A 26,913-nucleotide genomic window follows, 5' to 3' on the forward strand; every position below is an offset into this window, starting at 1 on the left:
TAGGGGGAAGGACCACTGGAACTTGGTAACTGAGTGGAATGAAGTGTGAGAGAGTGGGAAGAATGAAGCATGGCGTCTGGGTTTGGCACGAGGTAGTGGTGGGTGTTAGCAAGTGACAGTGCCAAGATTGAGCCAGGCTCTCTCTCTTCAGAGCCTGTGCTCTTTGTTGCTGCACAATACTGCCGCCTACAGGCCAGACTGGAACGACAGTAGACCTCTGCTCCTTGACTCCCCTCCCTTCAGCACCAGGCTTTATGAAGGCCATCAAAGTGGAGGGTGGGGACTCAAGGAGCAGAGGTACAGCTGTCCCTTCCAACTATATTATGAGTCAATGTGTGGCATAGAGATAGTCATCTCCTTCCATTCTCCGCATCTCTCTTTCGCAAGTGCCACATGTCACAGATTGTTCTGATGTAAAGGTTTTCTCTTCCCCAAAGTTCTGACTCTCTTCACCCTTTCTGCTGACCTAATATGCTTTTTAAAGATTGGTTCTTTTGTGGATGAGGTAAGTAGGGAGAAAAGAGTCAGAGGTGGAGATGGGTGAGGGGTTGTGTCTATGTGTGTGCATGCATATGTGCACAGGTAAGGAGACGAGGAGGAGAGTTTATGAGCATCTTAAATAATAGAAACAGTTTGTTTTTTCAGTCTTACGTCCTTTCTGGATGAGATTACCAAGAAGTGGAGCTGGATTATCAAGTTCAGCTGGATCCAAGAACTCAAAATGTATCTCTAGTCTCCTCTGTCTTTCACTCTTCACTTTTCTTTGTGTGTTGGTATGGAAGAGAGAATTCTGGGAGTTCTGCACATTATCCCAGTTTAGCAATTCCAGAGGTACAGCTGTCCCTTCCAACTTTCTGTAATAAATCCCAGGGAAGGACTGTGATTGGCCTGGCCTGGGTCACGTGCTCATCATTGAACCATTTACTAGAGCTAGGGAAAGGAAATTTTTATTGGTTGGGTCCAAACCTATAACTAGAGGTACAGGATACTATGGTTGGCAATCCCACCAGAACCATTTAAGAGTAGGAAGTAAAGGAGAGTTGCTGTTACCTGAAGAAAAGCAAAAAGGATGCTGCAAAGCCAAAACAACACATTTTCAGTGTCTTCACAGTTCGAAGGAGTTAGCAGTTGCCAAAGGAGTTGAAATTCTAGGAATCAATAGTGGAAATGTACGCAGGGCCATAGAAGTGTAAAAATATATCCTGTACTAGCCATACTATTTTGAAGCATCATTTGGGCACCACATTGAAAGAGGAACATTGACAAACTCACAGTGTTCCCTGGGGGAGGGGTCCAGGGGGAGGAGGCTCAGAAGACTGAATCATTTGAAGAAAGGTCAAAGCAATAAAATCTTTTGGTCTGGAAAATAGAAGATGTAATAGACATGGTTGGCCTTAAAATACTTGAAGGAGTCTGAGTAGAAAAATGAGACACTGAAGTACAAAGGACAAACTAGGACCAGTAGGGGGAAGTTTCAGAGGGACCAATCACCATTCATTATAAGTAGAACTTTCTAATAGCTGTCCAAGAGTAGACAGGGCCACCTTGTAAAAGATAGTGAGTTCCCTGTCACTGGAGGTGTTTAAGCAGGTGTCAGAGAGGTTGTGAAAAGGATTCCTGCATTGTTTAGAAAGCTAAATCAGGTGACCCCTAAGGTCCTTTCCAGTTATGGAAGTCTGTGGTTGTCACTGGAGACTTACAGGGGCTTGCTTCTAATAGGACAACCCTGGTCTCCTAGAAGATAATGACCCCTTCCAATAAACACTTAATCACCTACCAATAAGCAGTCAGAGGCAGAGCCCTCTGATGCTTCTTATCTTAGCCCAAGCTTGTGAGGCAGACTCTGGCTGGGAAGAGCACAGGAAGATAGTCCTTGTGCTATTTTATGTCTTCTGAACACATTCAGTGCGACAAGGGCTTGGATGTAGGCAGTTTATTTTGGGGGGGTGAGCAGGAATGAGGGAACAAGGAAAATGAGACAGGGAAGGGTACATGGAATAGAGCTCAGTACCCCTGGGATCACTCTGAGGAACCACAAAGAACCCAGCTCAGAATTTTCCCATCGAGTGATGGGAAATCTGGAGTATAATTCCACCAGTGCCCATCTCTCATTGGTTGAAGTTTGCCTTTTGAGAGTGTTAAGCTCCTACTACTTCCAGGCTGCCTTCCAGGGGCTGAGAAAAGCCTCCAGCAGAGGAGAGAGGTGGGCAGAAGGGGCCATTGCCACTGCAGTTGGACACGTAAGTGGGCTAAAGGGATATGGGTTTCAACATCTGGCATAGTCCCTTTCCTGCCCTGTCCAGGACCCATCTTCCAGGGATATGGGACCTTTGACTTTCACATTCCAGCCTCTGTGGCCCAGCGTGGTCACCGGTTCAGCTAGTTCAGCAGAGCCTGGTCTGAATGTCCACCCATAACTCTCTTGCGCTCAAGTCTCCCTTCTGGGCCCAGTGCCCTCACTGAGCCCCGCGGGGAGAGGGCACCGGGGCAGTGGGCTCTCTAGGCCGCCACCTGTTCTACTCTACACCCACACATAAGTTTGGAACATGGTTACATCAGGGACACTGGCTCCATCATCCCCTCCACACTGTGGTCAAGGTCAGGATACGTCAAAAAGGCTAGATGGGCTCCAGAGTTTCCTCTGCGGACAGTCTCATTATTTCTTAAGAAGGAAAAGCTAAGAATGACCAAGAACTCAGTAGACCCTGAGAGGCCTCACTCAGAGCCTCAGAGACACTTCGAAGATGGGAAATCATTGCACTAGTGTTGGAGGCAGGGCTTCTGGCCAGCCCCGGAGGACCAACCTTGCCAGCCCGCCGCTCCCGTGATTTCTCCTCTGCCCTGCCTTGGCCAGAGCTCTGAGCCTGCCCCTTCCTCCCGCTGCTCCTCTCACCCTCTCACCCTCTCACCTCCACACTCCTGTCTGGGCCTCACCGACTTTCCAGCTGGGCTCTTCTCTTTGCTTTCACTTTAATTACCTCCAGGGGCAGGTAATCTCTGATGTTCACACTCATTACTCCCTAATTTCGTCTCATTTCTTACCATCCCTGTTCAGTGTTCTGATGCCTGTTTCACCTCCTGGGAGAGGTGAGGCTGAGAATAGATATTTATGAGTTTGAGGTAAAATGGAACCAAACGCCTCCCAAAGGCAAGGAGGGGGTTTGTGCATGTTGGGGTGGGGTTCAATTTTACCTTCGTTAGCTTAGCGTGAGGTCCGTCCTAAGGTGGCCAACGTTATTCAGCCAGAGGAAGAACCTGGCCGAGACCCCCGAAAGGCTGAGACCGAGAGGAAGATACTGGATCCAAGCCCTGCCCAGGCGGGGAATTTACTGGATGGAACCGAGCACATGCGAAAGCTGACTTCTCCCACCTCTCCCTCTCCCTCCCCTGAGGCCCTCTCCTTTACTCTTAGTTTGGGGCTCTCTCCCTATGTCCTCACGGGCCCCCTGTGCCCATCGATGTCTCTTTTTCTTATTTCCATCTCAGACCCTGTTTTCACTGCATTCATCCCTCAGTTCTGCATCACTGAGGTCCTGCCACCACCTTTTTTGCATCCTCATGTTTTCTGTACCCCTCAGCATGCTTCTTCCTCTGTCTCAGTCAGTGTGTGTGCCTCTGACTTGATCTGTCTTTCTGTGCCTCTGTCTGCCTGTCCGTGTTCCCAGAAGCCCTGTAACTCTGGAATGCCTGGCGGGAGTGGCTTTTCTGAGAATGGAGCCTGGGACAGCCACCAAGGAGTAGAGGTGGCTAAGGACATTTCCAGCCCAGCAGTCGTCATGGTAACAGCCAGGGCGGGCCAGGAAGGGGACGAGAGGAACCACGTGGGCTTGACCTTTCTGTGGGTGTCAGGTTTGAGCGGGGAGCTGGGGAAAAAACGGCAGCAACTGCTTCCCTCTGGCCCAGCCTTCAGGCTTCTGGGCTGCGCTGAAAGGGGAGAGGGACAGACTTAGAACTGGGACAGCTGGCGGCAGAGTGAGAGAAAGGACAGAGGATTAGCCGTAGCCATCTAGAGAAACCTCAAGAGAGAGGGACAGAAGCACAGGCATGCACACGCACGTGCACACATGGCCCCAGGGTCGGCACCGAGGCTCCCATTGTGAACTGACCTGTGGAGGGCACTAGACTTCATTCCCGGAGGCTCAGCTCGCACTTCAGCAGCCGGCAGCTCTGGGTGGGTGGTTACTAAAGGTCAGTTCCGCACACTCAGAGCTCCCTCCCCTCCAGACTCCTTCAGATCAAATGTCACTTTTTCCATATTGTGAAAGCCTTTATTGCTCTAAGGAAAATATGCAAAAATAGAAAGAGCCAAATGATTCTTTCAAAAACAGAAATATTATAAATGCAAAAGCCCAAAGAAAGATACTGAAAATAAAAGGCATTCTAATCCTCCCTCCGCTTCCCCCAGCTCTAACCCCCCCCCCCCCCCAGTCCCTGCAGTTGTTTCCCATACTCCCAGGTCAGGGGGCAGAGACAAGGATGGACCCCAGTGTCAATTTCTCTGACAAGGGCACAAGAAGGGAAGCCAGGTTGGTTACTGCTTGTGTGTGAAGGGGGCTTGGATTCACACCCCCCTCCCAGCCCACACACACCCTCTCCTTTTCTTTTTCCTATTGGAACGGACATATAGGCATCAGGAAGAAGTTCCCACAGGTACCCTGTTAACCCTGTGACCCCTTGAAGGATAGGCAAAGGGTACAGGGCAGCCTCAGGTCAGCTCCACAGAGAACATAGCTCACCTGTGGACCTTATTTCCAGACTTTCAAGTCATGGCCACACGAGATCTCAAGCCTCTTGGAAACACTGCTATGGAAAACAAGACCACAGACTCAGGGTGAAAAATAAGGTCTTGTCAGGTATTGAAAATCCACATTCAGGAAAGACATGAAGGGGCACTCACCAGACAAGAGGTGGGCTACTTACCACACCAACATTCCAGGCTTTCTTTTACACAGCAGCACAACCCCAACCCCACCTGGAGAACTGCTGTTGTGGCAGTCAGAGAGGGGAAGGGGAGGTCTTATGATACTCAACAGGAGAGCCTGTGGTCATAAGTTAACACACTTCTAAAAGGCTATTTGAAATGAGTTCTGATTCATGTATTTGAAAGTGGTCACAGTGTTACCAAAGATCCAACATTTTTGACACTAACCTTTCTTTTTCTGACTCACAGGTTTATGTACTGTGGGAGTTGATTGACATCACCTCCTAGTTCTGCTCCTACAGAACTATCACTGAATCCTTCTGCCCCTTCCCGGGGGACAGAGTAGGCTCTAGAGTCCCTCAGGTACTTGTCTGTCCAGAGCAGTGGACAGAAGACAGGTGGGCAGAGGACAGGAGGGCCACTGGTGCTCTGACACCCATGCATGAGGCCCAGGCTCCACCCTAGGACATATGCACTCCTGTGCATAATTGTTTCCCTGTATGGGACCCAGCCCAGGGCCAAGTCCCTCAATTTGCCTTAGAGCAATAAAGGCTTTCACAATATAGAAAAAGTGACATTTGATCTGTAGGAGTCTGGAGGGGAGGGAGCTCTGAGTGTGGGGAACTGACCTTCCCTCCAGTTCAGCCTTTTCTGTGTCAACCCCTCAACTCACCCCTGACCCCCCTTAGCTCAGCACCTGAGGTTGGGACAGTTCCCCAGGGATGCTGATAAAGTCTCAGAGCATTTGCCCAGCACCTGGAGTGGTGTAAGCTGGTGAATGTGGGCAGCTTGGCAATTGCTCCTGCCAGACCTGTGACCCCTGATGGCTTCCTTAGAATCCATCTCTTCTGTCTCCACTCATGCGCTGGGCCAGGCCTGCCACAACTCCTGGATGGATGCTCACCGGCCTAGGATAGGCCACCGGCTATTTCATGCCCAATGCCTTTGCTCAGTCTATTACCTTTGCCAAAAACATCTTTTCTGGAAAATCCATGTTCTATTTAAAGGTTCAACTCTATACCACTGTACAGGCCAATCTCTCCTCAATCTGCCCTAGCTAGCCTACTCTGTTGCCCACAGAATTTTTTATCACTATCATAGGGGCCATGTCTCTGTTTTCACATAGACTTCCCCACTAGAGGGCGCGCTTTCTGGAACAGACTGTGTTGTATTGATCGGTGGATCTCCAGAACTCCAGAATTTGGCTCAGTGTCCCTCGCGGAGTATTTGTTATTGCTGTTGCCCCTCCCCCCATCTTGGTCTGAGGTGTGAGCTAGAGAAGGCCCCAGACTCTCCGGAGAGAACAGCATACCTTCATGCCAGTGAGTAGTGGACGGTATGTGCCACGCCTCTGATTCCTTGTCAGACCAGGCCCCACGCTGCTGCAGGTCCTGTAGTGCCAGGCTGGTGGCAACACTGGGACTCCTCACCTCTGATAAAAACCACGGCTTGGCCCATTGGCACCCCACGGAGGGGTGGAGCAGTAACACCTCGCTGGCATCTGGATGCTTTTCTCCAGCCCTGGGCAGCTGTTTCCTATAGCTGTCCCCTCATTCTATGGCTTTACTGACTCCTCTTGCTGCATTAAAGTGAGCCCTGGAGAGCAGCCTCAGAGTGGGAAGAGAGGGCTGGGGGCATCCTTCCTGTCTTCCTCTCTCCCTCCTCCTGGCTGGCTGCAGCTGTGCTTCGTGATGTGGAACTGAGCACAGTCTTAATTACCGCTCAGCCCTGATTATTAGTGCTCTAGAATCCAGAAGCCCGGAGTTGCAGTGGGGCCAGGGACTCAGAGTTCCTGGGTGATCACTAGTTTCACTGCTCGTGAATTGGGTCTGTGTGACTTGGGATCCCCTTTTGGGCCTCCAGAGGTGCCCCTCCCTGGGATGGGGGAAGGGCTGGAGCTGAAGGGAGGAGAGGAACTCTAGGCCCCTGGTGGGCTCTCACTTATGTGCACAGAGCATCTTGGGAAAAGCGTATGGTGGGACATGTGAAACTTCACTGCAATCAGAGAAAGATGAATAAATGATTAAATTAAATAAATGTGCTCAAATCCAGCACTCTGATGACTTATCTGCCTTCAAAGGGATTTAAGCAAGGAGCCTGGTGCATTGTTCAGCCACTCTTCCTTTCTTTTTTTTAAATGAAGAACCATGAAGTGCATGAACACTGAACAAAAAGGAAGCTGAGTGAAGGAGGAGAGGAGAGGTGGACCCTGGAAATTATAAACCCCTAGGCCTGGCTCCAATATCTGGGAAAACTTCACAAATATCAACTTAAAAACATCCTATATCCCGGCTGGCGTGGCTCAGCTGTTGAGTATCGACCTATGATCCAGGGGATCAGGGTTCAATTCCTGGTCAGGACACATGCCCGGGTTGCAGGCTCGATCCCCAGTAGGGGGCGTGCAGGAGGGAGCCGATCAATGACTCTCATCATTGATGTGTCTCTCTTCCTCTCCCTTTCTCTCTCTGAAATCAATAAAAATATATTTTACAAAAAAAACATCCTATAGGATCAAATGAGATAATATATATGGGAGTACTTTTTGAACTGCAAAGGGCTTTAGAAATATAAGATGTTAGTTATTATGTAATATTTCTGTTCAGTGCAAACTATAAAACAGGGAAGCTAGAGATTTATGATAATGGCTCCTCCTCCACAAAGTACTCACACAATTTGGGGTATTTCATTGAATTAGTCATTGCCTCTCATATAGACTACTGCAGGAGTGGAGCTCTGATCAAACACTTGCAATGTTCCTCTTGCTGAATGCATAGAACCTGAAGACCTTGGCTTAGCAGTCAAGATCCTCCATAATCTGGTCCCACATGACTTTCCCAACCTGATTTCCCTCCTTCCATCCTGGCAGACGTAGGCTCAGGAAGATCAAGTTACTTATCCAAGAACATACAGATACCAAGTGGCAAATCCTGAAATCAAACTCTCAAACCCTGGACAAGTGACCCCCGAACCAAAGTTCTTTCTAGCCTATCACTTTTTCACTATGATGGATATAGCTTCAGGGAAGATCTTACCACAGAGCTTTTTTCTTCTTCAGAAAAATTTCCTCAGGACAAATTCCCATAGTGGGATTACCAGGTTAAAGGACATTAATATTTTTAATGTGAATTAACATACTCTTTGCAAAAGGGCTGAGCTGATTTATATTTTAGCCAGTGATACATACAAGTTTCACCATACCCTCCTTTCCACTGGAAATAACCTTTAAATAAGTTTCTAATTGAATAAGGTATTTCTTTGTTTTAGTTTGAATTTGACTATTAAAGTGGAATGTTTCCCATGCATCGGCTCACTATTTGTATTTTGTTTTGTGTGAATTATGTATTCATATCTGTGGCTCATATTATTACTAAAGTCTTCATGTTTTGGAAGCTGCAATGTAAAAAAAAAATAAAAGAAAAGGCAATCTTGAAGGGCAGACGTGGTAGGCTGTGAAATCAGAGCAAAGGTCTCTGTCTGATAAAGGCATGCAAATAAGCTGTATCTTGAGTAAATCTTTAAAACAAAATTGAGGTCAACTAACCTAAAATACTAGTCTACACTTAAAGGGAAAACTTAGGAGATGGTATTTCCTGAACTCAGACTATACTTTTCCTGACCCTGTCAATGTGTCATAACACTAGCATTCATTATTTAATTTCATTTTGGGTACTATATAATTGTAGTAAAAGAGGAATGCTTTATTTTTTTATGTTATGTTAAAAATTATTTTATTTTTGACCAAATTAAGCATATACATGGAACAAAGGTCAAAAGATATAAAAGGATATGCAGAGCCCTGGCTGGTGTGGCTCAGTTGGGTGGGCGTCATCCTGTCATGACCAAAAGGTTGCAGGTTCAATTCCCCATCAGCCAGGTTGCAGGCTCTATCCCCAGTAGGGGGTGTGCAGGAGGCAGCCAATCAATGTTTTTCTCTTCCTCTTTCTCTAAAAATCAATAAAAATATAAAAATAAAAGGACACACAGTGGAAATATTTCCCACTTTCCCCTGTCTTCTAATCACCCTGTTTTCCTCCCGAAAAACAGACACTATTACCAATTCCTTGTGCATACTCCCAGGGATATTCTAGGCATATATGAGTCTCTACATCTATATTTTTAATAAAAATGATAGCATGTAATACGTGCTGACCTGTACTTTGCTGTTTTGGAGAACATTCCATATCAGTATATAGAAAGCTTAAATACATTTTTAAAATTATAGTGTCCAATGTGCTTTTAGAGTGTGCTCTACTCTAAGAAAACTCAATAAACAAAAATCTACATAAATTAAACAAATTTTCAGGAGGTATTTACTTCACAAACTAAGCTTTTATTTGTATAGAAATTCTCTAACTATTAAGCCAACTTCACATATTTCAGCTATGATTCATTTCACTGAATTTATGTTTATGTATTATGACAGAAACATTCTATGGAAAGCAAATACCATTTAAGTTGGAAATCATTTATTAAGCAAATCAGTTGTTTAAAGAGTATATACTTCGGTCAAAATGTGATATCCTAAACCTGATCAGGAAGCACAGTTGTATGTTTGAAAAGTTGATCTTCTGTAATTCATGTTTTTTAAAAGCCACAAATGTAATAATTATGCCTGTCCAATTTGCAATTTGTTTAACAAATATCAGTGGAGTGAAGTATAAAGGAAAAGACTTTCAATGTTAGTTGACATAAAATACACAGTACAGGGTCATCTGAATTACTTGGTAGGGCCCAGCCTACCAAGGTCCTGTGCCCTAACCATGCAAGAGACTAGACTTTTACCCTGGATCACACCAAAGGGTTGGGCATACCCTACAAATATCCCCAACTTTCAGTCACTGACCCCAGGGCCTGCATCTGTGGGTTTATTGGGAACTGTCCTGTTGCTTTAGCCTATGCCATCTGTAGGGGCGTAAGTCTCACTCGTTTACTGCCTGCTGTGTGTAAAGCAGCTTTCTTTGTTTGCTCCAAAATGACTTTGAGGCAGCAGAGTGGCATTCGTTCTGGAATGAGTCATTGTTCACCCTGTTTGTACTTGGTAGAGTCTTTTAAACTTTGATCTTATCTCTCTTTGGAATTTATCTTTCCAAATTTAGGGCCTCTGCCCTTCTAAATGCCTGCTTTCTAATTGCACAGTTAGAATGAATCATAAAAGGCATTTTATTCGTTCATGTGTGCATTCACGTGGTATTCACATGCTCTTATCTTCTCCAGGCCTGCTCAGATGTTACCTGCTCGGTGTGGCCTGCCCTGATTACTTAAAATTTAAACGTCCCCTCCTTATCCTGCTTGTGCGCCTTACCCTCCTCCATTTTTCTGTCACTTGGCACCTCCTAACATAATATATACTTTTCTTATTATGTATGTTCTTTATTGTATATCACCTTCCTCCAGAATGCAAGCTCCATTTTGTCTATTGAATTGCTGATGTGTCCCAAGAATTTGGAACAGTGCCTGGGGCACAGCAGGCGCTCCATAAATGCAGCATTTGTTGAAAGAAAGTGATGGGAGCTCTGCTGTGTATAAGACACTGCACCAAGCGTGCTGAGGCCTCCAAAGATGAGTCTCCTGAGTTCTAGCCTCAAAGGGCCAAGAGTCCAGCCTTAGAGTTGAGACACAGATTTAATAACTACAATTCAAGACAGAAGCAGCAATACAGAAAAAGAGCCGTGCAATTAGAGGGGCAGAAAGATTTCAGTCATGAAGAAGCCAAGGGAAGACGTGAGCAGGGGCAGGAGAAGGGCTGATGAATCACAGAGACTGGAATTGAATCCTCAGTCTGTCCTAATTGAATGAGGTTGGCTTGTTATAAGCAACTCATCCACAAGTGGGGGGTAAAAACATTTATCATGGTAGAATTGTGAGGGTCAAATAAGATAATGCCTGTTCATAGCCTATAGTGAATAGAGCCTGGTACCAAGTTCATGATGAGCTAATATATCAATCCCCTTCTTCCTCTTGGGTGTCTATCAACAGGAAAGCATAAATTATGACATATAATGGAATATTATAAGTTATTAAAACAATAGCTACCAGGGATGTGTAGTAGCATGGAAAACAGCTTATAACTGACATTAAGTAAAAAAAGGCAGACTACAAAATTGTCCATGAAAACTGGCTGAAAATAATTCAAAATCTACACAAAATCCACACATTCTTGGGCTAGTCTGGTGGGAATGAGAATTAATTTACCTAAATATGCTCCTTGATTTTTGTAATCCTGATTTTTTAAAAAATATATATATCTTTATTGATTTCAGAGAGAGGAAGGGAGAGGGAGAGACAGAGATAGAAACATCAATGATGAGAGAGTCACCATTGACCGGCTGCCTCCAGCACGCCCCGCACTGGGGATCGAGCCCGCAACCCGGGCATGTGCCCTGACTGGGAACTGAACCAAGATCTGGATCCTAGGTCAATGCTCAACCGCTGAGCCACCCCCAGCTGGGTTGTAATTCTGATTTTATTTCACCATTTAATTTTTTTTCTTTATTGAGAAAGGGAGGAGGCGTGAGAAAGAAACATCGATTGGTTGCCTCCTTTATGCACATGGACCGGGATCGAACCTGCAACCTAGGTATATGCCCCGACCAGGAATCAAATCCACAGCCTTTTGGTGTACAGGACAATGCTCTAACCAACTGAGTCACACCAGCCAGGGCTTTTTTTTTTTTTTAACCCTCTCTAGAGGGTTAAAAAAAAAAAAGATTTTAGAGAGAGAGGAAGGAAGAGATAGAGAGAGAGAGATGCGAAAGAGAAACATTGATTGGTTGCCTCCTGTAGGCACCTCAATCAGGGACCAAACTTGAAACCTAGGTATGTGTCCTGACCAGGAATTGAACCCAAAACCTTTTGGTGTATGGGATGACATTCCAACCAACTGACCACCTGGCCAGGGCAGCATTTAATTTTGATATATTTCAAATTTACAGAAAAGTTGCACAGTACATACAAGGAATTTCCAAACACATTTTACTGAGAATCACCAATTATTTGCATGTTTTCTCCCTCTCTCTTTCTCTCTGCATATATGTATGTTTCCTAAAAATAAAGACATTCTCTCATATAATCACTGGATACATTTCCTACTATTTTTACAAATAAAAAGGCGGAGAGAGTGTATCTTCTTTTCTTAAGATCCAGGACCACGGTCTCACTCAATTCAGAAAGCAAGGCTCTTCTCTGCAGTCTTTGGGCATCTCACATTTCAAAAGACCAGTAAACCACCAGGTCAGGCATGCTGCTATTGGGCAGGGCCCCCTTAAAACGCCTGGATGAGGGAATGGTATAGTGTGTTCCCCCTCCCCTGCTGCCCCCCTTGTATGGAGGAGGGGCTGAGATGGAGCCGCCCCTGTGGAGGCTCCTTTTTCAGGATTGGAATTCTGCAGGTACAGGGCCACAGAGGTTTCTGTGGCCCAGGAAGCTTGTCCTCTTGGAAGGAGCTTCCCCGGGGAATGGAATTTCAAGGGGAAGTCACTTAGCTCCCTACTGGCTCCCCACCCCCACCAGAGCCAGCTGAAAATGTTTCTTTAAACCACTGAGCTCTGATGACCAAACTACAAATGCTGGAGCCAAAAGTGGTTAAATAAGAGGCTCTAAGCTTGGAACTCCTAAGCTTAGAGCCACTGTTACATAGGAGGATTGTTGAAGGGGGTGCTTTTTGTTGGAGGAATGAAGGCTGTGCTGAGGGCCCTGGGCCGCGAATGGAGTAGCAGCCAGGTGGAAGGATGGGAGAGGTTTCTCATTAGCTTGTGGACAAGGCCTGCACACATACAGTCAACTAATCACACCTCCACCATCACCAGGGAAACGGTCCACGCCACTCTTCCCTCGGTCCTTCTGAGTTACCATATGCAGGGCGTTCCTCTCTCCATACTTGCAGCCTCTGCCTCATGCCCAACCAGGACAAGCTCAAGCAGAACAGATAGATCCCATACCCTGCAGCCTATGGGAAGGAATTTAGCATCGTTCCCGGCTCCCACCTCTATCCCCACCCCACTGGCCTGGCTCCGGCCTTGAGACCCAGGCCTGGTCCCACCCAAGCCTCAGGGTTAATACTGGCCTTGCCCTGGCTACTCCCCCCTCCTCCCTGGAATGCCCTTCTTCTCTGGCTCTTAACTTGTTAACTCTGTGATTTGGAGGAGTCAGTCTCTCTGGACCTGTCTCCTTATCTATAAAAAATAAACAAAGACACTTACCTCAGAGGATGGTGGCCAGGGAGAAAAGAGACCTTGCATGTGAAAGCACATGACTACCTGGAGCAAGTGTTACTCAAATCTAAAGCTTATCCATGGGACCTGCCAGAGTTTGACCTCTCTTAATTTATACTCTTCAAGTGCCCTGTGCTGAAGGTCATTAGCTGCTCAGTCAATAGCAATGGCTGAGGCTGATTTTTATTGAAAAGGTTATGGCCCATTTTCACCTATCAGATTGGCAAAATTACTTATAGACCAAGGGAGCAGAATCTTCTCACACACTAGTACTAGGAGAATAAATGGACACAATCTTGATATCTGGGTACAACATTTAAGAATATTTAGCACATTCCTTTTAATTAAGCAATTCCCCTCATAGGAGCAAATATTCACAAATTTGCACAAGGTCAAATGACAAAGGCATTCATTACAGCAATATTTGTAATAGAAAAATATATGGAGACAATCTGAATGTCTAAAATTAAGGAACTAAAGAAACTGTGGAGTTATGCTTCCATGCTTTAGGGTACATTCAACTGTCAAAATAATGACAAATTCTGCCCGGCTGGTGTGGCTCAGCGGTTGAGCAACAAACTATGATCCAGGAGATTGTGGTTCAATTCCCAGTCAGGGCACATGCCCAGGTTGCGGGCTCAATCCCCAGCAGGAGGCAACTGATCAATGACTCTCATCATTGATGTTTCTGTCTCTCCCTCTCTTTTTCTCTCTGAAATCAATAAAATATATGTATAGTTTTTAAAAATGACAAATTCCAAAGAAATCTACAGATTCAGTGCGATTCCATAAAAAATTGAATGGCATTTTTCACAGAAATAGAACAAATAATTCTAAAATTTGTATGGAACCAAAAAAGACCCCAAATAGCCAAAGCAATCTTGAGAAAAAAGGAACAAAGCTAGCAACATCAAGCTTCCTGATTTCAAACTATATCACAAAGCTACAGTACTGAAAACAGTATGGAACTGGCATAAAAACAAACACATAGATCAATGGAGCAGAACAGAGAGCCCAGAAGTAAACCCATGCATATATGGTCAATTGACTTATGACAAAAGAGTCAAGAACAATGGGAAAAGGACAGTCTCTTCAATAAATAGTATTGAGAAAACTGGACAGCCAAATGCAAAAGAATGAAACTGTCTTATACCATATAAAAGTCAACTCAAAATGAATTAAAGACTTGAATATAAGACCTGAAACCATAAAACTTCTGGAAAAAAAAACATATGCACTAAGCTCCTTGACATCAGTCTTGGTAATGATTTTTTGGATTTGACACCAAAAGCAAAGCAACAAAAGCAAAAACAAGTGGTACTACATCCAACTGAAAAGCTTCTGCACAGCAAAGGAAACAATTAATAGAATAAAAAGGCAACCTATGGAATGGTAGAAAATATTTGTAAATCATATTCTGATAAGGGGTTATAAAATATATAAGGATAAAATATATAAGGAACTCCTACAACTCAATACCAAAACAAAACAAAACAAAAAAAAACAAACAAAAATCCCAAACAATTAAATTAAAAAGTGGGCAGAGGAACTGAATAGGTATTTTTCTGAAGAAGACATGCAAATGGCCAACAGGTACATAAAAAATGTACTCAACATCACTAATCATCAGGGAAATGCAAATAAAAAATAAAATGAGATACCACTTCACACCTGTTAGATAGCTATCATCAAAAGGATAAGAAATAGCAAGCGTTGGAGAAATAGCAAGTGCTGGTGGGAATGTAAATTGGTGCAGCCACTATGGAAAACAATACAGTTTCCTAAAACTAAAAAAAAATAAAACTACCATATGGTCCAGCAATTCCACTTCTGGGTATATATCCAAAGGAAATGAAAGAAATTCCTGCACCACCTTGTTCATTGCATCATTATTTACGATAACCAATACATAAAACAACCAAAGTGTTCAAATCTCTTGTCTGTTTATTTTTTATTTTTTAAAATATATCTTTATTGATTTTAGAGACAAGAAAGGAGAGGGAGAGAGAGATATAGAAACATCAATGATGAGAGAGTCATTGACCGGCTGCCTCCTTCACGCCCCCTACTGGGGATCGAGCCCTCAACCCGGGCATGTGCCCTGACCGGGAATCGAACCTCGATCTCCTGTATTGTAGGTCAATGCTCAACTGCTGAACTGTGATGGTCAGGCTCTATTTATTTTTTATAATGTATTTTTAAAAGAAATTTTAGCCCTGGCAGGTTTGGTTCAGTGGTTAGAGTGTCGGCCTGCAGACTGAAGGGCTCCAAGGTTCAGTTCTAGCCAAGGGCACGGACCTCAGTTGCAGGCTCCATCACAGGCCCTGGTTGGGTGTGTGCAGGAGGCAACCAATCGGTGTGTCTCTCTCACATCAATGTTTTTCTCTCTCCCTTCCACTCTCTCTGAAAAGCAATGGAAAAAATATCCTCGGGTGAGGATTAAAAATAAATAAATAAATAAAAATAAAATTGTGGAGATAATTGCAGAAATGATTTTATAAATATAGCTACATTATTGTTTTATAGAAAAAGTACTTTTATTATAAGCCCACAGGACATAATACAAAATGATACCCATTATTCAATACGCTTCATATTGGTTGTTATTTGCTGAAATCATATCATTATAGCGCCTTGATCCTGCTTCAAGGGCAGGTATAGAAAGGATTTCCAAGATGGTGAACAACGCGTGGTAGGAAAAGCAGAAGAAAACATGCATAGAATTAGGTAAAAGTAAATGTGTTTTCTTCAACATTTTGTATCCACATTGTTGTTTTGTAATAAAAGAACAGGTTGTAAACATTAAAACAAACACACAAAAATGAGGAAAATGACACAATTAATAACATGAAGAATATATTCTTAAAAACACATTTCATACACATGCACACACACACATACACACACACACACACTCAAACTGGCAGCCACCGATTGTCACATCTAGAGACAACTAGACAAGTGTTGGTGGAGGAGGCTTCACGGTTTCCCCAAGGAAACATTTCCTGATTTGCCATCTCCACTGACCCACATCCTCTGCAACCCTAACCTAGGTGCAGAGAGCAGAGGAGCCACAAGTATGCACCAGGTTGTCTTTTCTTTCAGGGGATGCCCCTGTGCTTTCAGGATAAGAGTAGAGCAGGGGTCAGAGGACACTCTCAGGGAAGCAGCAGGAGATCAGTCGGAGGAGGGCGGCCTCAGCAAGCAGCACTGCCACCTTGTGGCTGGGGACGGTCCCACCTCTGGATAAGGCCCCAGGGACCTTCAGTGGGGCTTCCTTATTCTCAGAAGAAAACATTGGAAAGTTCAGTAACATTCCTTCAAACATAATTTTATTGTTCTTTCTTAATATAAAAGTAATTTGTGTTCACTTTATAAATTTTAGAAAGGAAAAAGAAAATAACAAAAATTACCTATAAATCTAACCTCCAGAGATAACCAAGGTTAGGCACTTGGGCATATATTTTTCCAATCTTTCCTCTAAGTATTTTTTTTTTTTACAAAATGGGATCACAGTACATACTTTCCCCTCCATAAATTAAATATATTGTACGAATATCTTTCCACTTGTTAAACATTGTTCTGCAATGCCTTATTTTTACTTAAAGAAAAAAACTTACATGTACAAAAGTGGAGAGTCTGGCATAATGGGCTCCTATATACAAATTACCCAGCTTCAATGATTATCAACACATTCCCAAAATATTTTTGATGGATACATGATATTCCTTTCTTTGGGTGACTGGGCATAGTTAATCTAACCAATCCTTTACTGTTGAACATTTGAATTCTACCCAGTTTTCCACTGACATAAACAATACCAGGATGAACATCTTTGTTGCTGAATCTTTACAGAAATTCATAGTTATTTTCTTGGTTAAATTCCCAAGTGAAAGTGGATATGAATTTTGTAGGGTGTTTCATATATTACCAAGATACTTTCCAGAATCACTGAATTAGCCTTTCTAAGTATAAAAAAAATTTGAGGAATCACTGAATTAGCCTTTCTAAGTATAAAAAAAATTTGAGGACTTTCTCCCCATATGATAGTGAGGAGAAACTGGTAGAGAAAACTTACAATGATTTTAAGAAAATACTATAAATTCAGCAACATTTCAAAAGAATGAGAAAAATCCCAAATAAACAATCTAAATCTACACCTAAAGGAACTTAAAAAAGAAGAACAAACAAAACTCAAAGTAAAGGGGAAGAAGGAAATAGTTAAGATCAGAGCAGAAATAAACAAAATATAAATTTTAAAAACAACAGAAAAGAGCAATAAAACCAAGAGCTAGTTCTTTGAAAAGATAAATAAAATAGACAAACCTTTAGCCAAGCTCATCAAGAAAAAAAGAGAGAGAACCCAAATAAATAAAATCATAAGTGAAAGAGAAGTTACAACAGATACCACAGAAATATAAAGAATGCTATGAACAATTATATGCCAACAAATCTGACAATCTAAAAGAAATGAATAAATTTTTATTTCTAAATAAAATTTCTATATCACATTCTAAGACTGAACCAGGAAGAAGTGCAAAATCTAAACAGACCAATTACCAGTAATGTAATTGAAGCAGTAATTTAAAAACATCCAACAAATAAAAGTCCAGGACCAGATGGCTTCACAGGTGAATTCTACCAAACATTCAAAGAAGAATAAATACCTAACCATTTTAAACTATTTCAAAACACTGAAGGGAAGGAACACTTCCAAATTCATTTTATGAGGCCAAAATTACTCTGATACCAAAACCAGATAAAGACGTTACAAAGAAAGAAAATTATAGGCCAATATTCTTGATGAACATAGATGCAAAAATTCTCAACAAAATTCTCTAGCAAACCAGATTCGGCAATGCATTAAAAGGACATATGCAATTACCAAGTGGGATTTATCTCAGGGATGCAAAATGGTTCTACATTCATAAATCAATTAATGTGATACATCACATTAGCAAAGTAAAGGATAGAAACCATATGGTTGTCTCAATAGATACAGAAAAAGCACTTGACAAAATTCAACATCATTTTATGATTAAAAAAAAACACCTCTCAATAAAGTGGGTAAAGAATGAACACATATCAACATAATAAACGCCATATATGACATAATGCTAATATCCTACTCAATGGTGAAAAGCTGAAAGTCTTTCTTCTAAGATCAGGAACAAGACAAGAATGCCCACTATCGCCCGGCCAGCATGGCTCAGTGGTTGAGCATCAACCTATGGTCCAGGAGATCTTGGTTCGATTTCCAGTCATGGCACATACCCAGGTTGCTGGCTCGATCCCCAGCAGGGAGCCGTGCAGGAGGCAGCCGATCAACGGCTCTCGTCATTGATGTTTCTATCTCTCTCTTCCTTTCCCTTCCTCTCTCTAAAATTAATTAAAAATAACTAAATAAATAAAAGAGAAATTTATTTAAAAAAAAAAAAAAAAAAAGAATGCCATAGTATTGGAAGTCCTAGCCACAGCAATCAGACAAGAGAAATGAAAGGCATCCAAATTGGAAAGGATCATTATTTGCAGATGGTACAATATTACATATAGAAAACCCTAAAGACTCTATCAAAAAACTATTAGAACTAATGAAGAGTTCAGTACAGTAGCAGGATCAATATACAGAAATCTGTTGCTTTCTATATGCCAGTAATGAATAATCAAAAGAAGAAATTAAGCAAACAACCCAATTTCCAATTGCATCAAAAAGTATAAAATACCTAAGAATAAATTTAACCAAAGAGGTGAAAGGCCTGTACTTTGAAAACTATAAGACATTGAAGAAAGAAATTAAACATTTTTTGATGAACCTTTTGAAAGTAAACTGCAAATGGCATTCCATTTCACTCCTAAATACATTAGCATGCATCTCCGAAAATAGTTATTCCCTTACATCACTTTATTATATCTAAGAAAATTATCACACCTAAGAAAATTAACATGAATTCCATAATATCATCTAATATTAATCTATATGAAAACGTCCCCATTGTTCCCAATTATAGCTTTTAAAAAATCAAATTCAGTCCAAGTCCATGAATTGTTGTATCATTTAATCTAGATTAGTCACTCTTTTCTTTTTCCGTGACATTGTCCTTTTGAAGACTGCAGGTCAGCTTTCTTTTTCTTCTTTTATTTTTTTAATCCTCACCTAAAGATATGTTTATTGATTTTAGACAGAGAGAAAGGGAGGGAGGGAGAAAGAAACATCGATTGGTTGCCCTAACTGGGGATAGAACTCGCAACCTTTTGGTGCACGGGATGATGCTCCAGCCAACCGAGCCACTGGCCGGGGCTGCAGGCCAGCTTTCTTGCAGAACGTTCCACATTCTGGACTTAGTGATTGTTTCCTCATAAGGTTGGTTAACTTGTTCTTCTGCCTCCTGTGTTTTCCTCAAATTGAAAGTTAGACCCTCGCCTGGCCGGGTGTGCTCAGCGGTTGAGCATCAACCTAGGATCCAGGTGATCAGGGTTCGATTCCCGGTCAGGGCACATGCCCGGCTGCGGGCTTGATCAATGACTCTCTCCTCATTGATGTTTCTATCTCTCTCTCTCCCCCTCTCCTTTCCTCTCTCTGAAATCAATAAAGATATATTAAAAAAAAAAAAAAGTTAGACCCTCTATAGAAGAGATGTGCAGTATTTGATTGTATCATTGATTGGTCCTGATTGTACTGTCCTTTCCTCTGAGGTGATCATATATCTCCTCCCTTTGCTCTGTGACTTGCAGCACTCCATTTTGTAAAAGGAATATAATGGTAGGATGGCCACATGACTTTCTTTGGCTAACCAAATGTGAGCGGAGATGACTATGCTCTTCTCTGCAGAAGCCTTAAGAACTATGGGAGGTCTTCACCTTTTCCCTCTGCCATAAGAATGGAATGGCACGTTCCAGATGGGGGCTTTGTTTTCTGCCCCAATCCCAGAATGGAGAAGATAACACAGGGCAGAACCACCGACAATCACAGCCAACATTAAATGTGCAGGAGAAATAAATTTTTGTTATTGCAAGCCAGTGAAATTTTAGGGTTGTTTGTTACTGTTGTATAACTTAGGGAGACCTAAATAATATATAAACTCATTCATAAGAGATGTTATTCATTTCATCACAGGACATCCTTGCTGAATCCATGGAGTTAAGGGCAGGACTCCTTATAACACTCTGTGTCTTTTAGGTTTTAGAAGCACTACTTAATGTGTGATGTATCAGCTCCTGCTCTCATGTAGCTCGAGAAATGGTCTTGGGAACCCAAGCCTAGTACTGGTCTGTCCAGGTTGACTAGAGAATGGTTTGGAGGGATCCAAGATGGCAGAGTAGGTGGAAGTTGCACTCACGTCCTCCCATGACCACATCAAAATTACAACTAAGTTACAGAATAATCAACCTGGATAACTATCTGCAGACTAGCTGAACAGAAGTCTGCCATGTTGAGACTGGCAGGAGGACAGAGACACAAAAAAGTCTGGCCCCACACCCACATGAGGCCATTGAAAATCTGGAGGTAAAGATCAGGTACAAAGGTTCCCCCTGAGGAAAGATGGGTCTCAACCCCCATCAGGGTCCCCAGCCCCAAACATCAGTGTTGGGAAGAGAAACCCATGGAACATCTGGCTGTGAAAATTAGCAGGGATACAGGCTGCTTTAGTGAGATGGGAGACTGCTGGAAACCCAGGCATTCTCTTAAAGGGAAAACATATAAAATATTGCTCACAGGCACTCACCCTGAGCTCCTGCAAAGGGATGACTGCCTGGAAGATGCTGGAATCATACAAGAAGAAACTGAGTTGTGTGGCTTCAGGGAAAGGGCTGGATAAACATCTGCCAATGTCCCTGTGTTGAGTCCCTCTCCCAAACTACCCACAGATGCCATCTTTCCTGGGTCGAGCACTCCCCTCATATGGCATTAGCCTGGGTAGCTACACTAGCTCCAACCTGATGACACCCTGAGGCTTTGCCCTGCCAAGTTCACACATGGCTGTGGGTTCTGCCAGCAGCGGCCAGTCTAGGCCCACGTTGTAGTCCTCTTTTTTTCTTTCTTTTTTCTCATCCTCACCTGAGGATATGTTTTTAATGACTTTTAGAGAGAGAGAGGAAGGGAAGAAAGAGAGAGAGAGAGAAACATTGATGTGAGAGAGGGCCATGGATCCGTTGCAACTGAGGATCAAACCTGCAATCAAGGTATGTGCCCTACGGGGAATTGAACCTGCAGCCTTTTGGTGTATGGGACAATGCTCTAACCAACTGAGCCATCCAGCCAGGGCTGCAGTCTTTCTTGAAAAACTCTCAAGCTTGGGGGTGCCAGAGACACACAGAGAGAAACTGAGTTGTATGGTTTTAGCGCAAGTGCCATTATCTCCTGCATGCCTTTACCAGAGCTACCTGTTCCTTGTTGGGCCTGCCTCCCTCAGTGTTAGCTTGGGGAGCTTCACTAGCTCCACCCTGAGACTCCCTGAGGCCCTGCCCTGACAAGCTTGCACAAGGCTATGGGCTCTGATGGTTTTGGCCAGCCTGGGCCCACATTACAGTCTTTTTTGAAAAACAGAGTTCTGCTCAGGCTTGTGGGAGGTGGGAGGGGGGGTCGGGGGGTCAGGCTTGAGGTTGCCAAAGACACACAGGGAAAGGTTGAGTTGTGTGGCTTAAGAGTGAGGACCATCTTCCCGCATGCCTGTTAGGTGCCACCATTCCTGTGCAGAGTCCTCCCTCCACAGTGCCAAATCTTAATCTGCTTTAGCCTGATGAGCTCTCCTGCTCACCCTGATGACCCCCTGAGACCCCGTACCACCACAAAGGTCCTCACACCCCAACAAATGGTGGCTGGCCTCGGTGTACTTTGAGACTTTTGCTGAGTAGCCTCAGACCCAGAACTAGTGCCAAGTTTGAATTAACCTAGTGAACACAACTCGCCCCTACCTGGTGACTCCCTGAGAACCTACCTCATGCAACCTGCATGTGGCCCAAGGTTCTTTCAGTGGCTGAGCCTGCCGGCAGCTGACAGGTGGCAGTGAGCCTCGGAGTACCTTGGGCCTTGTGCTGACCTGCTCTAGGGTCAGTACTGGTGTCAGCTGGCCTTGGTATGCCACTTGGCCCCATCCACATGTACCCAGCCCAGCCCAGACAGCTACCAACCATGGATTGCTTTATAGTTCCTAACTGGTAGCCCAGGGCTGGTCACAGGCAACATCTGACATTGACCTGTGCTGAAGTCCCTCCCAAGAGGACCCAGAACCAACATACCAGGTGGATGGATTCAGTCCACAACAGAGCATAACCTGATTAGCTCCATAAGCAGCACACCCAAAGGGAGGTCTCGACATAGACCAGATCCTGCTGGGGCTTTGTGGGGTCAGATGCGATACACCACACTGTGGTCAGGGTCAATCCTCACAGCCAGTCTAAGGGTCAGCCCCACCCATAGATGTGCCAAGAGCAATCTAGATTAACTACAACAGAAGGCTCACATAAGGGCCACACAAGGGACACTCCTGGAGCACTGGGCTCAGGTAATCAGGGATACTGCTTCATTGGGCCTCTTAAACACCTACTACATTAGGCCATGCTGCCAAGACTGGGGGATATAGCAGATCTACCTAGTACATAGAAACAAACACAGAGAGGCAGCCAAGGTAGGGAGACAAAGAAACATGCCCCAAATGAAAGAACAGGAGAAATATTCAGAAAAAGCACTAAATGAAATAGAGGCAAGCAATCTACAAATACAGAGTTCAAAACAATGGTTATAAGGATGCTTAAATAACTTAGGGAGGAATTGATGAACTCAGTGAGAACTTTCAACAAAGAAATAGTAAGCATAAAAAAGGACATAGAAATTACAAAAAAGAAACATTCAGAAAAGAAAACAATGACTGAAATGAACAATATGCTAGAGGGAATAACAGAAGATTAGATGAAGCAGAGATTGAGTCAGTGATTTGGAAAACAAGGTAGCAGAAAACACCTAATCAGAGCAGCAAAAAGAAAAAAGAATTTTTTAAAAATGAGGGTAGATTAAGGGACCTCTGGGACAACATCAAGCATAACATTATCTGCATCATAGGAGTACCAGAAGGAGAAGAGAGAGAACAAGGGATTGAGAACCTATTTGAAGAAACAATGACTACAAATTTCCCTAACCTAGTAAAGGAAAAAGATTCACAAGTTCAGCAAGTGCAGAAAGTTTCAACAAGATGAATCACAAGAAGCCCACACCAAGACACATCACAGTTAAAATGGCAAAGGTTAAAGACAAAGAGAGAATCTTAAAAGCAGAAAGAGAAAGACAGTTAGTTACCTACAAGGGAGATCCCATAAGACTGTCAGCTGATTTCCTAGTAGAAACTTTTTAGGCCAGAAGGGATTGGCATGAAATATTCAAACTGATGAAAAGCAAGGATGTACAACCAAGGCTATTCTACCCAGCAAGGTTATCATTTAAAATTTAAGGAGGCTGAGGGTCACATTGAACTGTGAGTAGCATCAAGGATGTGTTTAGGAGTCAGCCACATGGCAGAAGACATCAAGACCAAAATCAAGAACTATCAGACTTCCCCTTTTGGCAGCAGCTTCCCCAACCAGAACCAGCCCAGGAACTGATGACAGAGCAACCTGGACTTCCACTGTGAGAAGGCAATGACTGCTAAAGGGAGTGATGTGTCCGTGTGCTAATAGTACTGGCATGTGTACAAGTCCCTTTGCCCCATATTCTGGGTGTCAGCCTGGGATGACTGATGGGCAGAAAGCACATTTCCTGGGAAGATCTAAACTGGCTGCACCCTACTTGTCCTCTGTCCTTCATCCGTCTCCCAGGGAGCTGAAGGGGAACCTGGGTACATCCCACCCTAGGGTTCTAAATCATGGCCTAACTAATAATAAATACTAGTTGAAAAAGTGTAAGACTGTGTATATGTAAAAGACCTGGGTGATTGGGTAAGGAAATAGTACCTGGACCAGTAAGAGAGGCTTCAGAGTACGTAGTTTTGTTTTGTTTTTAATTTTTATTTTATCAAAATTTGAACAGCTCCTCTGTGCCAGACAATAGAGTGAATGATTATATGAAATGGCCTCAAGCCCCTGTATGTGTGAATATTTATCTGTATGTTCCCTTAATTATCTGTGTGTTTTTTTAACTTTTCTTAGGTAATTTTTGAGCCACATGAAAATAGTATAATAAAAACTTATATTTTCTTCACCTAGCTTCAACAATTTTTTAAAAATTGAAGGAGAAATTGTGAGCTTCCTAAAGAAGAAAAAACTAAGAGAGTTCATTATTACCAAACCAGTATTACAAAAAAATGTTAAAGGGAATTCTTTAAGAAGATGAAGGGGAAAAAATTAAAAATATGAATAATAAAATAGCAATAACTATGTACCTATCAATAATTACTTTAAAACTAAATTGATTAAATGCTTGAATAAAAAGACATCAGGTGGATGAATTGATTAAACACACACACACAAAATAAGACCTATACATATGTTGTCTACAAGTGACTCACTTCAGATCAAAAGATATATACAGAGTGAAAGGAAAGTGATGAAAAAGATATTTCATGCAAATGGAAACCAAAAAAAAGCTAGGGTGGCTGGGATAGCAATACTTATATCAGACAAAATAGACATTAAAACAAAGGCTATAAAAAGAGACAAAAAAGGACATTACATAATAATAACGGGATCAATCCAGCAAGAGGATATAATCCTCATAAACATAACCCAACACAGGAGCACCTACATATATAAAGAAATATTGATGGATATAAAGGGAGAGATTGACAGTAATATAGTCATGGTAGGGGACTTTAACACCCCATCAACATCACTGGATAGATCTTCCAGACAGAAAATCAACAAAGAAATAGTGGCCTTAATTGACACATTAGACCAGATGGATTTAATTGATATTTTTAGAGTATTTCATGCCAAAGCAGAATATACATTCTTTTCAAGTGCACATGGAACATTTTCCAGGATATACCATGTTAGACCACAAAACAAGTGTCAATACATTTAAGAAGACTGAAATCCTATTAAGCATCTTCTCTAACCACAGTCATATGAAACTAGAAACCAACTACAAGGAAAAAAAATAAACACCTGAAAAACACACAAACACATGGAGGCTAAATAACATGTTACTAAACAATGAATACGTTAACAATGAGATCAAGGGAGAAATCAAAAGATATCTTGAGACAAATGAAAATGAAAATACAACACAAAATCTGTGGACACAGCAAAAGCAGTCCTATAAGGGAAATTCATAGCAATACGGGCTTACTTTAAGAAACAAGAAAAATCTCAAATAAACAATCTAACCTTACACCTAAAGGAACTAGATAAATAATAACAAACAAAGCTCAACATAAGTAGAAGGAAGGAAATAATAATTATCAGAGCAACTTATACAACTCAACCAGGAAGACAAACAATCCAATTAAAAAATGGGCAAAGGACTTGAACAGACACTTCTCCAAAGAGGATATACAGATGGCCAAGAGACATATGAAAAAATGTTCAATGTCACTAATCATTAGATAAATGCACAATAAAACCACAAAAGATATCTCCTCACACCTGTCAGAATGGCTATCATCAATAAAGCAACAAACAACGAGTGTTGTTAAGGATGTGGAAAAAAGGGAACCCTTGTGCACCGTTGGCGGGAATGCAGATTGGTGCAGCTGCCATAAAAAACAGTATGGAAGAAACAGGATGGAGGCGTAGGTAACAGCTCTACCCACCACCTCCCACAACCACATCAAAATTACAACTAAAATACAGAACCACCATCACTCAGAACCTCCTGAAATTTGGCTGAACAGAAGCCCTACAACCAGGGAAATGAAGAAGCATCGAAACTGGTAGGAGGGGCGGAGACGCTGGGGGATGGGGATTGAATCTCGGAGACCTGGCCAAGGGCCCACACCTGGTGCTGCGGTTTAAACCCGGGAGGGACATCTTGGTGGGGGAGGTTTCCCAGAGGAGGTAGGCGTCCCAGCCTGGTATCAGGCCCCCAGCCCAGGGATCCAGGGCCAGGAAGAGAAGTCCCCAAAACTTTAGGCTGTGAAAACCAGCGGGGACTGTGGCTGAGGGTCGTGGAGGCTGCAGGAGCCCCAGGCTTTCCTCTCAAAGGGCCCGCACACGGACTCACTCGGACGCGCTCCCTCTGAGCCCAGCGCCGGGCAGCAGCCTGAAAGGAACCTGGGACACTCGGGGAGGAACTAACCTGCCTGAAATCCGGGCGAGAGGTGGAGGGGCAGCTTCCTCCCAGGCAGAAGAGCTGGCGGAGGCTGTTGCTCCTTTGGCGAGTCCTCCCCGCACACAGCCGGCAGGCAGGCGCCATATTTGAATCGCCAGCACCTGACTCTCACCTTTGGCCCCGCCCCGTGATTCCCGGAGGCCCCGCCCCTCCCCACCTGCAGGCTCATCCAGGCCATTTCCAGGGGCTTTTCTATGTAAGTGGCCTCTCGAGCCTCAGGCTTAGGACTTTCCTAAAATCTCTCAAACAAGCAGCAGCGGGCCCCATACAGCTTGACAAGCGGCCCCAGGCTGGCACTAGCCGCAGCCTGCATTGGCTCATAGCTTGGCCTCTCCTGGACACCTCCAAGCCCAGCACAAGTAGCAGCCAACTACGGTTTGCTGTGTAACTCATGCTGGGTGGCCCTGGGCAAGGCACTGGCACAGGCTGACTTTGCACCTCCCCGGAGGCCCCAGAGACAGTGCACCTGGTGGTCATACTCGACCATGCTGGATTACAACCCTACCACATCCAGGAGTGACACA

The 26,913-nt window shown here is 43.4% G+C and overlaps 1 pseudogene; it reads left to right on the plus strand.

Annotated features, from left to right (window-relative positions):
* The first annotated feature begins 23,634 nt into the window (after positions 1 to 23,634).
* LOC107542981 (cytochrome c oxidase subunit 6B1 pseudogene) lies at positions 23,635 to 23,892 on the plus strand (annotated as a pseudogene).
* Positions 23,893 to 26,913: the final 3,021 nt, after the last annotated feature.

Source organism: Miniopterus natalensis, chromosome 1, assembly GCF_054644295.1.
Source record: "Miniopterus natalensis isolate mMinNat1 chromosome 1, mMinNat1.hap1, whole genome shotgun sequence".
NCBI lineage: Eukaryota > Metazoa > Chordata > Mammalia > Chiroptera > Miniopteridae > Miniopterus > Miniopterus natalensis.